This window comes from Cibotium barometz, chromosome 55 (assembly GCF_041138505.1).
Source record: "Cibotium barometz isolate CiBa-2024 chromosome 55, ASM4113850v1, whole genome shotgun sequence".
Classification (NCBI taxonomy): Eukaryota; Viridiplantae; Streptophyta; class Polypodiopsida; order Cyatheales; family Cibotiaceae; genus Cibotium; species Cibotium barometz.
The window spans coordinates 38,850,049-38,855,673 of record NC_141100.1 but is presented as its reverse complement, the minus strand read 5'-3'; positions in this window follow the sequence as shown (position 1 = coordinate 38,855,673).

The window sequence follows — 5,625 nt, the reverse complement described above, 5'->3', positions numbered from 1 at the left end:
GGAAGCGATTGGAGGAGAAAAAGAAAGACTCAGGTATGGCTGTTGTTGATAACGCATCAACATCTAATTCAAAAAACAAAGAATCTGTAAACTATGCACATGATGATTGAGATTTCATTGTGCAATGCAGTTTTGACCCTTTACATAAGGATGTATACATTGCTATTACAGATGTACATGTATGGCATTTTGACAATGGTGCTAGGAAGCACGTTACTTCTCATCACAGTTTTTTCTCATCACTTGAATCTGCTCCATAGGGAAACATTGTTACATGTGCAAACAACTCCTCATATCATATAAAAGGAGTTGGTAAAATTGTTCTCACTACTACAAATAGTGAAACAATTACACTCTCAGATATATTATATATATCAGGGATTAAGAATAACTTGTTATCTGTCTCTACCATTACTAAGGTTGGCTTAGTGGTTCAATTTGTGGATGCCAGATATATTGTTCATAGTTGCAGTGATGGCAATACAATTGTTGCTTCTACTAGTACTTTGTCTCATGGCCTTTATAGGCTAGATACATATGAAAGACAAAAGCATGATATATGTACATCATGCTTTAAAGGCAATGGGTGATGCTAAGCTATGGCATACACTAGATTGTATAGCATATACAACATGCTTTTGTCTTTCATATGCATCTAGCCTATAAAGGACCAAAAGCAACAATTGTATTGCCATCACTGCAATCATGAACAATACATCTATCATCCACAAATTGAACCACTAAGCCAGTCTTAGTAATGGAAAAAATAGTTAACAAGTTCTTCTTGATCTTTGGTACATATAATACATGCGTGATTGTTCCACCATTTTCCCTATGGAGTAGATTCAAGTGAGGAGAACAAATTGTGAGATGAGAAGTAATGTGCTTACTAACACCACTGTCAAAATACCAGTCATGCATACATCCTTACACAAAGGGTCAAAACTGTAACACACAATGAAAGCCCAATCAACTAGATCAACACGCTCTTCATGAGAAGGATTCATTCAACCCACCTCCTCAACGAACTGTCAAGATATACTTCATCAACATTGGCCAACTGCTCCTTAAAATCCTTGATTTTTGTAAGGAAACTCTCTATGGAGTCTCCCTCATTCATATTCTCTAACTCTAATTGCTTGCATAGACAAGCAACATGCACTTCATTATGTACTTGCGAGATGGGAACAGAGCAGGCTTCTCCGAGTGGGCTTTTTTTGACAATCAATTCTACTCTCTCTTCTCTCGCCCGCCCTGCCCTCCCCCTCCAAACCACCGCAGCCAACTCCTCTCTCTTTCCGTCTCTCTCATGCTCCCTATCTCTCTATCCTCTCTATCTATCTCTTGTGCCCCCTACACTCCTCTCTCCCTCTCCCTCTCCCTCTCCCTCTCCCTCTCCCTCATGCCCCCCATTTCTCTATCCTCTCTCATCTCTCTCTCTCTCTCTCTCTCTCTCTCTCTCTCTCTCTCTCTCTCTCTCATGCCCCCTATCTCTCTCTACTCTCTCTCATCCCTCTCTCTCTCTCTCATGCCCCATCCGCTCGGCCAAAATCTCTCCCTCTTCCTCCCTCTCTGTATGTTTATAAATGTCTCACCCTCTCTCTCTCTCTCTCTCTCTCTCTCTCTCTCTCTCTCTCTCTCTCTCTCTCTCTCTCTCTCTCTCTCTCTCACTATCATTCTCTCTATATCTCTCCCTCTCACCTTCTCTCATCTCTAACCATGCATTTTCTGACTTCCCCCCCCCCCCCTCTCTCTCAAACATAGATTTATTTTCATGCAAATACTCAAAATCTTAACTTTGAGAGGAGGACTATGAAGGAAAAAGCAAACAATACCATACTTTCAGAAATAACTTCATGCACACAAAATTACAATGAAAAAACACACATTTATTTTAGGAACAAAAAAGTCCATACAAACAAGAGATCTCCAACCAACACAAGCAAGACTATATACATCTTCTAGTCACCATGATTATTCTCTTTTATTCAATTCATGGCAACACTACATGGTCTATTTTCCACTTCTAAACTAGGTGCCTTTTTCTTGCACTTTGTTCCCGATCTCCTCTCGACGAACGAATATTTTTTTATCACTTATGTAGCCATATGCACGCCAACTCTCTATTGTAGTACTACTCAATTTCATATTCCATTAATATATATCTCCATCTTCAAATGGACCATCTTCATTGAGTTTTTTCCATAGCTTTTGTGCTTTCTACACTCTACTATGTATGCTCGAACACTTCAACGGTTTATTCTGGCTCACGTCTTTCATTTGCACCGTTTGCTTAGACAAGAGTGTGGTGATAGCTTCTTTGATGTTTGGCAAAGTGTTGCTCGAGCTAGACATGTTGAAAGGATGAGAGGGTGAGAGATAGAGGGTACGGGGTTGATGTGAGAGAGAGACAAAGAGGGAGAGAGGAACAACTTATTGAGGGAATGTGCATTCAAAGAGAGGAATTATGGTAGATCTAATGAGCTCCAACACATACCTTTATATAGTTTTAAGTTAGTCTACTTATAGCCTCCCCATGTCACTTTCAATAGGGACCTCTCCTTTTTTTTGTCTCTTTCAATAGGGGCCTCTTTTTTTTTTGTTGCATGCAAAAAGTAGGGATTAAAGGATCACCTCTCTTTTTTTTTATGCATGCAAAAAAAAGAGTTTTCAAAGGAATATCTCTGCTTTTTTGGTGCTTTCAAACTTGGAGAGAGTGTAGGAAAGAGAGAGTGCACATGATCACGCCCTGTTTACTAGGAAAGAGAGAGTGCACATGATCACACCCTGTTTACGAGGTAAACACTCATTATTTGAAAAGGAAAAAGGGAAGTCTATTTTTATGGTGAATATAATGAAAGGCAATTATCAATACACTATTCACAAGGTTGTATCAAAACTATTCATAATATTTTTTTTTAAATTGATAATTTCAGAGACCACTTCATAAGTTCTATACAATGTGGGAAGACACGTAGGTCAAGAAATCTAAAACATTTAAAAACCTTAACATAAACCTAAATACAATAAAACCATCTGATGGCTTTTGATCGTTCGTGACACCCCATGCCCTCCCATCATGCCACTCTATGACATTTTCAAAAGGAGATAGGCATAACACTTCCCTCGGCACACTGTGCTCACATAAGCATTTTTGCACTCAAAGTCCTGGCCAAGCATTCCTTTTTGAGATATGGCTGGTGTATAAACATGTTATTGTTTACATTGAGCTCAAGTACATGTAGATAGACAAAATACATGTGCTTATGTGCAATAAATAGACATCTACCACCTGCTCTCATCTGAAAATCTAGACATGTACAGCACGATAACTTTGCAATTGTGACATCATACCTCTCCCTTGCATCCTCGATGAATCAGTCTCTACTACAAACACCTCATGCTCCATTTTCTTCACAACCCCTTTTGTAATGATTGAAGCTAACAAAGTGGGAGCATTGTCTATCCTCTTGGCTACTATCTCTGACACTCCTATCTTGTACCTCGAGGTTGTGCTTCTTATTATATTCTCTTCTTGTAAACTCTCCATTTGTAGAACAAAGTCAGCTCTTTCTAGAGCTTGCACCTCATCGCTCTCATAAGGTTTGTGCCTTTCTGATTTGGCGAAACACTTGTAGGTCGAATAGGTGCATTTGTGATTATTGAGCATATAGACCATGTGTGGTCCATGATTGTATTGCAAAACCACATGAACTGTATGCATTGTTGATTGGTCCACTCACGCATTCCATAAAAGCTCGATGCCACGATCCCTTTTCCTGATTGCTTGGTTTGTTTTTCGACATTTCCCTGCTTGGCCACCTAGCCATGCTTGACAAGTACTTTGATCTTTATTTTTATGTGACAAATGGCCCACATTGTATCATAATTTTTTACCTTCCACACTCTTTGCATTGCCTCCTCTCTTTGCACACCTCTTTGTATGCTATTCTAGGGGGAGAATCAAGTTTTTTTCCTTTTACCTTCTAGGGTTCATTCTCTACAACATATTCTGGCCTATGGGAGTTATTTCCATCCTCATTTATTATGGTTTGTGGATGCTATTTACAGTGCACTATCTTATTGTCACCCATGATACTGGGAACAGGAAACATATGAGTTCCTCTAACTATTTCTCCCACCAACCTACTTGTTGTGGTTGGGCTCGATGATAATCCACTTCTATTAGCATACCTCTCTAATAACTTTGTGATGCTTAGACCAGATTCTAAGTGCTTCCCTTGTTGAAATACATACCTTTTTGTAGTTAGAAGTACTATGCTAGCTCTATCACTATTGTGTCGTAAAGAGAGATGGTCCCCTTAAACCCCTCACCAACGAGCGAGCTTGTGTGCTCAGGAATCCACCAAGTTTGTTGATGGAATGTGCTCAGTTGTTGTGTCATCCATAACCTATGAAATGAGACAAATATAAAAAACAATTTCAAATAGATACATAACTGCCACAAACCAACATTGATTCTCTCACCCCAAGAAGTTGTTTTCTCCAATGAGGGTATCATACATTCCACTAGCTCGGCCAACAATCCATAGTAGGAATATTTCTATCTGCCACTTTGCTTTCTACACACCTCCATTGCCTACATAAGACCTCATGCTCGTCCTAGTAATTCTTGACCACGTACTGCTATATGTATGTATGTGAAGACCTTTTTCCCAATGAAACAAGCATGATCTTTCTCTACCCTCCATTCTCTTATCTGGATCGCCATTGTGAATAGACCTCATCGCGTGTGAACAAGTCCTAAGAAAACTCAAAGCATGTAAACAAAACCCATGACACTCAAAATACATGTGAACAACCCCAAGGTAAATAGACAAGGTAGATGTGCAGTGTAAATAGGAACCCCAATGTGAATGGGTAAAGATAATCCGGCCAGAAAAAAGATTGGAAAGGGTTAGGAGACTAAGTTTGAATGGGTAAAATAATGCGAATAGGTAGAAAGGAAACCCTAACGTGGTAATGGAAATAAACACTCGTAACTCACATCACTCTTCCTCCTTCACCTTGATAGGCGACCAACTGCTTGGACTGAGAGCTCTCTTCAGAGCTCAATGATCCTCTCTCAAGCTAATTCTATCCAGCTGATCTCTACAGTGGACGATTGCACATTTTTGTTTAACTGTAGAGAAGACAATGATGTTTTTTTGTTCTTGTGCTGAGAAGCACAAAAGATGAGCTGCAGTGTGTGCCAGTTGTGTTATGCACGCTGAGCATTGTGCTGAGAAGCACAAGAGTCAATGCTCTGCTCTGCGCTTAATGATACAAACAGCGTCCTGCACATCCAGGCACTGCCTGGCTGTGTCGTGTGGCAGAAGGCGACGTCGATGCGTGTAGCTGTTGGCGTTGCTGATGCGTGTAGTCTCCAAATCGAAGAGCGAGCTTAATGATGTGGTCGGAAAAGGGCTAAATTCCAGCAAGTGTTCTAGTGAGAGTTGCGCTTCTCTGCTTGTGGGGCAAAAGGGGATGAAGCTATGCTTGGATTTCTGCTACACTACATCTGCCTTGCTTCAACTTTTGTTGCGCTACGTCTGCTTGCACTTGCTACGTTACTGCAGTCATGCTTGCTGAATGATTCCAGCTGAGCGGAGATGACTGCAAACG